We start from the raw sequence: 10,960 nt of genomic DNA, 5'->3' as shown, positions 1-10,960 counted from the left end.
GAAATATATATATATATATATATATAATTTCTTTTTTTTTTAATGAATGTAGGTGAATTACTTCCTGCTTGTGGTACATGTAAGCACTGAAGAATGAGAATGACTTTTGTGAAATAGCCAGTGGCACATCACATGGGCTACACAAGTGGAGCCCACGTGGACGACTGGCCTGGTATTACTTGTAGTACAGTGAGATGTGTACCCAGTGGTGAGGTTCGCAGGCTGCACACAGTCTGTGTGGCAGGCGCTGATACGGTGGCCGACGCAGTGCTGCTGTGTCAGTTTTATTCTCCAGCCGGGCTTTAGACTAATTCACCACATCCGATCCTGCAGCAGGGCGCTCAATACTTTCCCGCTGACTGACTCCTGAAACCAAACATCTCTCTCATTGTTGTCAAGAGACTGGAAAGAAACTGGCTTTAAAAGGCTCACTAGAATAAAGGAGGATGTTCAGCGTTAGCACTGTTAGCATTTAGTTGGATAAACTGACTGTGAAGTCCTTATACCTGCACTGCTGCGGCGTCACTGACCCATGGTAACCGACATGAGATTCACGTTGGCTGGGTTTGAAATAAAGTCTTTTTTTTCTAGTTGCCGTCCCTCTTTAACACCTCTCTCCGTGGGTGTGTGGGTGAGAAGTGAGAAATAGACTGAGGCTGTGTGAAATAATTAAAAGTCAGCCCTTGTTTTACTTGTGGGAATTGCACGGTGCCGAGAGTAAAGATGCAAACCCCCAACGATGCATGTCAATCACCTTCGGCTACTTTTAGTCAACTCTACCAGAGTGGTGCCAATCCACCGGCATCTGGTTCTCAGTTTGTTCTGTGAATCACCGATTTGAGACGAGCGTCTTCATTTAACAATGAAGGCGACACTCGTATTCTCCAGAGTGTGGAGGCAGGAAACTGGACTGACTTTAGTTTCTTTTTATTACATCCAGGAAGTGTCTCTAGTTCTGGCTCTTAGCCATCGTTCTTAATTAAGCCAGAAAACATCAGGCAGTGATCACACAGTGTTCACCACAAGTCACAGAGTAGGAGCACACATGAAAGGTAAATAGAAGCAGTGAACGATGCAAAACATTAGCCTGAGTTTGAATTATAACTAATTAATTGGATACGTTCTTTTTTCTTGGCTATTATTCCATTATTTGTTTGGTTTTTTTTGTAAAAATATGTTCCTATTCTATATGTTATATGTTTTGACTTTTATTTATTTTTCCCCAAAATTAATTATTTTATTGATTTTCTATCTAACCTAAAAAAAAGTTTGCTCTTTTTGTTTGGTCCATAATTTGTACTGTTTTTTTGTTGTGACATTTTTTCTTTCAACATATAGATACACCACAGTCCTCTTTTTACCTACTTGCTCTCACTGGCTGTCCCTCATTAGCATAATCTGATTTTAGGCAATTTCACTTGGATTACTATACCCACAGTACTACCACCAGATACAACTGGAAAAAAATACATGAAATGGACACTTGTCAAATAAACAGGAATAAATATCATTTATTTCATTGTCATACATGTCATTAAAATAAATAAATAAATGTATATATATATATATGTACAATATATATATGGAATGAGCTGAGCTGAGCTGAGTGTCATGACAGCAGTGAGCCTCCTGTGTGAGCCTTTATGTCACCATCAGGTTCAGAGGATGAAAGAGAAGGTGCAAACTGACAGCCGGCCATCTTCTCTATTACATCCATGCACAGGGAGAAGCTCTTATTAACCCCACGATGGTCACGTCAGGAAGGGTAAGGAGAGAGATCACCCTCTGAGGTTTTGTCTCACCTGTAACTCCATCTCAGCTCCCCCTCCCCCTCCTCCCCCTATTATCTGGCAAATGAAGGCCAAATGTTTGACTTTATGATAGCAGTTGGTTTTAGTTTTTTTTTTTTCATGAATTACATGACCTGAATGAATCATGCAGTCACGCATTACTTCTCAGTTTCTAGAGAGTCACTGAGGATTTCCTTTCATGAAATAAGGAACAGCAGTTTGTGAGGATTTTCTTAGGTCTATGGGCCAAAAACTTAGTCTACTTTAGGGGCCAAACAGAGGCAATTTCATTCTTGTAATGGCTTTGTTGTCAAAACTAAATTAATAATATAAACACACACACACGTATACACATATATATGCATATATATATTAATTTTAGTAAAAAAAACAAACAATCAAATTCAAACAAAATCAAACAATAAAATTCTATCTTTTACAGACAAATATTGTTCTTGGGCTTTTTCAAATGTCATTACTGTGTGGAGGCACATTCATCCCAGCAGTGCAGGAATGTTCACTGTGTTGCATCAGCGCTCCACAAGCCAATAACAGTGAGAGGACAGGAAGATCCCAAGTGGTTTTGCTTCATGCTCTCATTTTGTTTTATTTTTGGCTGCGTTTGCCACACACAGGAGCTGGAGTGGCGATGCCGAAAGCACTGCACAGTCACCTCAGCGGCCCGGTCATTAATGCATGTCAGGTAGATTTGTGCTGTCGTCAAGTTTCTGACATTGGATTTTTGAGTCTCTGCAGCTGTAGCTCTGAGAGAAAAGTCAACAACAACCAATCAGCTTCATTTTATTTGTCCACAAATAAGTTTATGTTAAAGAAATATAATATTGTTCAAGTTTTTTTTTTCTCACAGGTTGTTTTTTTTTTCATAACACACACTAACACTAAGCCGTTCCAGCAGCCAGGAAATTGAGCGTTTAATCTTTCAACAACTGGAAACGATCCTCTAATTACTGTAATTGGCTGATGAGGAAGCTGTGTCAGTGGCATGGAGGAGCGGCGGTGGCATCCTGATCACCGTCCTCTGACCGTCCTCCGAGCGTCATCGCCTCGGCTGCTTTATCCTCTCCGACCACTCTATCCTCCCGGATTGGGTTTCCCTCAGGCTCCACTGACGACCTCACAGGGAGGGCTTCTGTGTTTCTGAATGGACGGAGTCACAGTTATGTCGGGTCATAAAGGATGAGCAATATAGTGCTTTGGATTTGAATTTCTGCTGATTTGAAGGTGACAAAAACAGAGAATATAAATTCCCTGTCATTTCTGTGTTTTTCTTTATTCGTCTTGAGTTTTTCAGAAAGCTGCTGCTTTTAACCAAAGCTCGGTGGTTAGAGTGGGCCGATGAATGATCTGGAACATGGGATTCTTCCTAGTTGATAAAAGCTGAGAGTAGCAGCTCTGAGTGAGCACAAAGTGTTTTGGCTGCATTGCATCATGGTCTCTGGAGGGCTGCCTTTGTAGATACTCTGGTGCCTTTAACACATCTGTGGTGGAATTCTCACAGCGTCTGTGTGGACTCTGCTGAAAATCAACAGCTGCTCAATCTCACGCAGACGGAAATATCTCCATGACTGTCGGGCAGATTCTGCTCAAATATTCAAATGCAGACATTGCACTAAACGAATTCCCCTTCACCAAACAGCACCATGATTAAGACATGTTCTACCTTACCTGTTCATCTACTTACAAATTGTCTTTTTTTCATTAGGGTGTGAGATTACATCATATCATTTGAAATTAAGCGCACAGAACAAGTGCACAGAGTTTCTTTTTTAAAATGAAAATAGCAATAATTGGACAAAATAGCAAGGTTGTGTCAAGCCAAAGGTATTGTTTAGATTTATGTTCATTTTTGCAGTAAAAAAAAGACCTGCAGGCGCTGTTACAGACATTTGTGTCTGTGTCTGGGGATTGTCATACTTTTAGCATCTGCATCTGTGGTCACTTGAGACGAGTACGAACGTTCTCTCCTTAGTGTGGTCCAATTGTAGGTTAGGAGAAGGTTGTGGAGATCGTTCTGTGGTCACCACGAGGTGGTGCAGTGTTCGGATGAGAAGGTGGGAGTGAGCTGTGGTTGTCTGTTCTGACACTGTCTCTGTCTCTGCAGCAGAGGTTAACTGCCACCGTGCTGGTCGACCAAAGTGTCGTAGATTTGTTGTCCTTCTCTCTCCGTCTCCTTTCTCCTCTCAGATCCAAAAAGTGGTGTCACATTGTGTTTGTTCTCGTCTCCTCCCCGAGGAAATGATGAAGTGCTTTTAGAAAACTCAGGACTGCTGAGCAGGCAACGCTGTGGCAGAGTAACGTCAGCTCCGTCAAAGAAATTCATCTGGAAGTCCAGCAGGATGTCAAGTATTTTGCAAAGGAAAACAGTTTTATTTATGTTGCAATTAATGGACACAAATATAACACTGTAGCTGAAAACTAAATATACAAAGTTAAAACCAACCAACTTGAGATAAAATAATAAAAATAATATTTTTAAACCACAAATACCAGGTTTCCTAGGTGATGTGATCATCTGGACTGACTTCTTAGTTTGTCTCCTGAAAGACAAAAACTGAAGAGAGACCCGTGTTTGAGTACAGTTGAAGACAATTACTCCTTCCTCCTCCTTCGCTCCAGCTTCTCTCCATCTTCTCCACTCCATCATCTCATCTTATTACTTCACTAATTAAGTGCTGCCTAAAGGTATTTTTAGCATCTGGGTCGGGGTGCCCACATGTTTTTAATGGGAGGGGGGCAGATGAAGTAAAAATACCCCCGGGCCACCTGCTCCTCCTGATACTTCAGACTGTAATTAAATGTCATACAAATGAACTGCGTTTAAAAAAAAGTTTGAATTAACAGCAGATGCCCCAACATTTAGCTTGTCAGCATTTTGCATGTGGATAATTTTAAAGTATTTGGTCTCACTGGTTGGAGGAGTAAGTGGCTCTTTGGTCCAGAGGCCACGTCTCTGTCATTGGTGTGGAACCCCAGGGTTCACCTCCTGGGTAAGTTTGAATCCCAGTTAGGGCGGTTGGTACCTTCCAGTGGACTGACCACCTGCAGGAAGGTTCAGGGGGGTTGGTACGGTGCAGTGTGATTTGGGTGGTGGTCGTGGAGACTGCTGCCCCCGTGACCTGGTAACGGATAAGAGGATGAAAATGGATAGATGGATGGATGGAGGAGTAATCCTTCAACAATATTAGCGTTGTTAGCAACAACAGTTCATGTGCAGACTGAGTAATGGCCGTAGTTATCCCACTGCAGGTTATGGCTGTTAATTAAAGCTGAGGATGTAAATAAAAACGTATGAATAAAATTGAATTTTACTGTAAACATGTGAAACTAAACAACACACTGTCAGCTTTGAGCAGGTGATTTCCATCTTCTGTGTTAATTCCCCTGTTGTCACTCTGCCGCAGTTCAAACCATTGCCACCGACGACAGGGTTCTAAACATAGTGTCGTTTCACAGTGAATACTAAATACTTCAACTGAGGTTTTGCACTCTCTTCTTGTTTTATTTTAAGATCTGTTAAAAAAAAAAAACCCTGATTATTATTTAAATAGATATTTTCCCCATGACGTACATCACTCCATCCAGTGCAGCACATTTGCCGTGGAGATGAATGTGATTCTGATTTAAATGTCGGTGCACTGAGTTGCTGGTCTTCCTACTCACGGTGAGTGTTTTCTCAACCACGCTCTTTGTCTGCTCCCTCACTGCTGCCCAATCACACTCCAAATGAATCATCTACCACTCCAAGTGCTTTGTTTCTGCCCAGGTTATCTGCTGCACCAGCATCAGCTCCTGCTCCTGACCCCAGCTCGTCCCTGCAGCACTCATTCTCTGAGTTTGTACCGGCTTTGTCACTCTCATTTTATCTTTTTTTTTTTTTTGTATATGGGGAGTGTGTTGTTTTCATTTGTCCTGTGATTTGAATCACTAAAAATGAGTTTCTAACACGAGTTCTGTTCAGTTTCCCACCACCACCTTTTTTTGAAATGCAGCCCCAAACCATGACACAGCGTTCTTTATGCTTTAGATTCCAATCAGTTGTTCATGCAGTGACTCTGCTGGTCATTTCAGATACTGAAGCTCCCAAATATCTGTGGCTGTAGCTCTTGCCCCACATCCCTGTGTTATATATTTACATGCTTCGGCCTAGTTCCTTTTTTATCACCGTTTCCTCAGGGTCAGAGTTTTCTGGGTTTCTGAATAATGATTGAACTTAGCTTTAGATATGAGAGCTTCAGATTCTGATTTTTCTTCTTTCTAAATTAAAGCTCAGTAAGGTACTGTTATTTTTGGCTTTGTCTTTTATCCTCTCCTAAAATTCCTGGCTAATATTGTTAACCTTTTTTATGTTTTTTCATAATTTAATTTACAAACTAGAAAAATATTAAAAAACGATCAGGTTAACTATCCTGATCATCTTATCTCATGTACAAAACCGTTGCAGAAAGAGTGAGATTGAAGACTCACATCCAGCTGCTGAGGTAACATAAAAAATTAGAGCAGCACATCAGTGCCTTGTCTCTCTCGTAACAAGTTTTATCTATAGGATGTGCAGAAACTCACACCTTGAGACCTGTGATTATCAATTTTCACTTCCTGATGCTCGCAGACACCTCTGAGGAGGAAGCATGGCGAGTCAGCAGGAGCCGCTACACTGAGCATTGTCGCACATTAACAAACTCTAATTTTATTTTTAAAATGCACCCATGGATGCATCCATGCATCATATCAATGTCTGGTTGTGTAACAGCCCCGTGTCACACACCATGTGCCAGTCATTGTCCATCCTGCGTGTAAAACATCGGAGCAGGAGGCAGAATCGACCAATCCTGGAGGAGCTTTATCCTCTGGACGGAGATTCCAGCTCTGGTTACCACGTGGACCACGCAACACTGGTCACCTGAAACCAAACACCTGCAGCCACCTACAACCATTCGCCTCCATTTGTCACTTTCACCACATGACTGTGCACATACTGTCACAGTACACTCTACTACGTATGCAGAGTACACAGTATGTCCTGTTCCTGCAGGCACAGTTTGACATTGAAATGACTTTCAGATGTTGAGGAACATATTTTAAGAAATATAAAAAATACAATAATTGTTGAAACCTGAAGGGGTACACTGTGTGTGGAACAACATTTCTGGTAGAAGGGAACACATATGGAACCATTCAGGAACTCCTGTGTGTATCTAACATGCATAATCACTCATCAGTGTTCCATCCTCCCCCCTTTTTGTCAACTGCCAGTGATCTTGGTTACACCATTGCATCCCTGCAGCTCGCTTCCTGGCTGCTTCACCTTTTTTCCATTTTTGCCTGATGAGGCCGACGCTGGCTGCAGCTTTCAGTGGAGTCATCTCCTCACTTTCACTGTGGCGATTCTGAGACTCTCCAGCTCTCCACTCCTGCCAGCCTCCTCCTCCTCCTGCCTCGCTTTGTCTCCATCTGCCCCACCTGCCCCGAACTCCACACCCCCACTGGAGCCAACAGCAGCTCTCGATCCAGCGAAGATGTAAACCAAGCTAGCAGCAACACACGCTTCTCCATTATTCATTGGCCGTCCCTAATGAGTTTTCCATCCTCCTCCGTCCTCCTACCACAATTACAAGAAACAATGATTATGTTTGATTACCTAAATCTCTTTTTTACCAAAAGTATCACTTCATTAAAATAAAAAGTACTGTATGCAGCACTAATTTCTCCCCTGCTGTACGTTGAAGTGAGAGAAAGAAAACACTGTATTACAACATCCTATAATGAGGGTGCATTTTTCAGCAGGTAGTGTGTCCTAAAAACACCAGAACGCAAGGTGCAGCATTGGGCCAGATTTTTCTTTCACGGTCCCATTTATCTTTCAAAACTAATTTTATATAGTACACACACAAACCAAGCTGTGTCCTACCTGCGGAAGTGTAACATTCCCGCTGGTGGGGCCGAGTCTTGGAGAGAATAAATTTGCTGATTAATCATTGCTCCGTGCTCCGTTTTTTTTTCCTTGTTAAAAAAAGAAAAAAACAGTCTTAGCTTTCACTGTTATGCCAGACTGCAAGATTGCATGTCAGTCACACAGATAATATGTTTGTTTACATACGATGATCATGAAAAGGAGGCCAGCTAAATATTTGATGGCATCTTCGAGTTACCCAGGAAGAGTTGCCCTGTGACCCAACACTGGGCTTGGACCTCGGCACATCCTCGTCATTGTTAAACACCTGTGCGGCGTGCGGGCTGACACCTGTGTAGCAATTAATATAAAGGCTTCTCAGGCTCTTTGTTTCTGACCCTGTTCCCTCTGCTGGCCAGTATGTGGCTCTGAACAACTCAGTGGAGCGTTAGATGGTTTATAAGGAACGGACAGAGCCAGACATACTGTAGCCAAGACCGATTCATTTAAACCAGTGCAGAAATGTTGTGAAACTTATTGTATTTTAAAAGATGACTAGTTGTAGCTAACGTTTGTGTGTACAATGATTTAAGCATCCTACCGTGGTGCTTAGATATAACTATTATTACTTTTATGGGTGGCTTAAAACACACATGGATCCTTTTAATTTAAATGAATAATTTCCCAATTTTCCATAAATATGTATTTATTATTGATGTATTTTGACGTAGACAGAGAAGTCCTGGTTGAGTCTGTTCAGACAGATAGCAGTGACCTGAAGCCAGCATTGATTGATCTCTCCCCGTGGTTTCTGTTTCTGTTTGCTATTATTGGCTGAAACTTTAGTGCGACATGTAAAATTGTTCTAACCATGATTTTTGTCTGATTATTTAATGCTGACTTTTTAAAGCACAGCCAGGTTTCATTTAGTCCATTACAGGAAGCAAAGAGTTTAAAGAGCCACATGTGGCTCCTGAGCCACAGGTTGAAAATCCCCAGTCAGACATGTGACTATCTCCCAGTGAAATTCTCTTTTCCATTCAAAACTTCAGTCATCCCTGTATCCTGACCAATGTTGTGTTTGCTCTGACCTCACACCGACTCCCCGACACACGTGTGTTCTCTTCACACCCAGTGGATGGAGTTTAACCAAGTGTGCATCAGCGCTGGTCTGTGATCTGCAGCAGCCGCTACTCTCCTCGAGACGACTCACACACAAACACACAACTCCAGGCCACAGGCTCCTCCTCATCTAGTCTCAGAGGAGTTACTCTGAGAGCTGAGACAATGTGAAGCGTAGAGTCCAAACAAAAGCCAAGAGTGAGTGAGTGAGTGAGTGAGTGAGTGAGTGGGACGAGTGTGAGCACGAGAGCTTAGTCATGAAAGAATGTATTGTGTCAGACCAAATATAACACTTCAAAAGAAATATATTCTACCTTTGTTCTATACTAATATGTGCTGATGAACCTGAGGTTATGCTTACAGGTGAAAATGTGCAATTAATTACCTAGCGTGACTGATGACAATGGACACTGAATCCCACCAACACTGGTCCAATCTGAAAGGAATAAATACCTGAATCAAATATGCAGCAAAGTTATGGCTGGTCAACGTAGTTTCCATTTCTTCCTGTGCTTCCATGGTGAATAAAGTCCAGACCCAGAGTCCGTTTTATCCTTTGAACAGAATCAAGTGTTTATTATTTATAAGCCTGCCAGGGTGATCAAACAGAGAGGATAAATCATACACAACCACCGTTTTGATTCCCCTCTCAAACATTTGCAGCAACTATTGCATCGTTCCCTGTTTTAACTACATAAGCTTTCAGATGTAGAGTGAAAAGGGGAAAAGTGTATACATATATTTATAAATATGATGAACTTTTATTTTAAATTAGTTTAGATGTTCCTATTACAAAACTTATTTTTTTATTTTATTTTTTTGATACAGAGCTTCTTTTTTTAATTTAAAAAAATAACCACAATTATAATACAATTAGGGGAAGTTCTCAACACCTCAGATATCAAAATGAAAGAAAAACATACCAAACGTAATACAAATGGTGCTGTATATCTGCTCAACATCTACAATGTAGCCCCGGAAAAACTTAGGGAACATCCTGGTCTTCTCCGTTGGTCTCATCTGACGAGCACTACTTGTGTGCAGAGCAAAACCGAACAACCGTTCACATTACTTCACCACATGTTGCCTAATATTGTATCCCTCCTTTGCCATTTAGCAGGAGCTTTGTTTGTCACATTTGCTTGTATTTGTCCTTTTTTTCATTTCTTATTTATATACTTTGTCACATTCCCATCATTCTCCTAATACTTACTAAAATAACACATCTTATTAGAATGAGCATCATTTTCTACCTGCAAGTTTTGCAATGAGAGTTTTGCTGACCGCAGTAAGAGCTGGAGCCTGTGCTCCCCTCTTCTCCCCCTCTCTTCCTCTATCTCATACTGTTATCTGGCCTGTACATAACCCCTGCTCACCTCCTGATCCCATAGGACTCATTAATGTGGCATTGATTGTCAGACTTAGCAGGATGTTCTTATCCTACACTGTCCAGAGCCATGTCCTTAAAGGCATCAGGCAGCCTTGTGACAGCAGTGACATCACACTATGACATGCACTGGTAATGGCTTGGACCCATTCCGTTCTGCCCGCAGCTTTTTTCGTCTGTTATCTTAATTAAAAAGCACTAACTGTAGATGACTGTGTGGCTTCACTTAATTACATTTCCTTTTGAACAAAAGGCAATAGTTATGTACTAAATACATTTGTTGAAATGAAATGGATTGGCAGGTAACCTAATTATAGGCCTGAGTGTCCTGGGAGGAGCAGTTGGACCCCAGGGTTTGTTGTTTTTTTTTTACAAAGTCACACCCAGAAAAAAGTTTAGAACTGACGTGCTTCTGCAGTGGGACTGCTGTTTTCCTGTCGTGTGTGTGTTTTGTCCAATAGATAATTATTTAATGATCACCATATTCCAGCTCCTTAAATTTAACCTTACAACCTTACACTCCTACATCCTTACATTTCCTTTCTGTTTCCTTCTACCACCATCTCATCCACTACATTTCCCCCAGGGTGGCTCCCAAACCCTTAAATAATGCACACAGACTTGAAGGGCCTGTATGATGGATCGCACTCTGCTTTCTGGAGCTGTTGCATTCCTCGTGCTCAGAACCTGATTTATCATTGCTACAATGACACTGCTCTCAGGTGAATCTGGAAATATTTATGTATATACAGC

General features: G+C 41.5%; 1 long non-coding RNA gene across 1 annotated transcript; it reads right to left on the bottom strand.

Annotated features, from left to right (window-relative positions):
* Positions 1-4,976: 4,976 nt before the first annotated feature.
* Positions 4,977-8,884, bottom strand: LOC112487340 (uncharacterized). The gene is made up of 3 exons (XR_003050358.1): positions 7,906-8,884; positions 7,717-7,808; positions 4,977-7,407 (listed from the first exon to the last, which is right to left on the bottom strand). It is a non-coding gene; the product is annotated as an uncharacterized LOC112487340 (long non-coding RNA).
* Between the last annotated feature and the right edge of the window lie 2,076 nt (positions 8,885-10,960).

Source organism: Cynoglossus semilaevis, chromosome 8 (assembly GCF_000523025.1).
Source record: "Cynoglossus semilaevis isolate Cse_v1.0 chromosome 8, Cse_v1.0, whole genome shotgun sequence".
Classification (NCBI taxonomy): Eukaryota; Metazoa; Chordata; class Actinopteri; order Pleuronectiformes; family Cynoglossidae; genus Cynoglossus; species Cynoglossus semilaevis.
The sequence above is the reverse complement of the archived record's forward strand: the minus strand, read 5'-3'. Positions and strand labels throughout refer to the sequence as shown.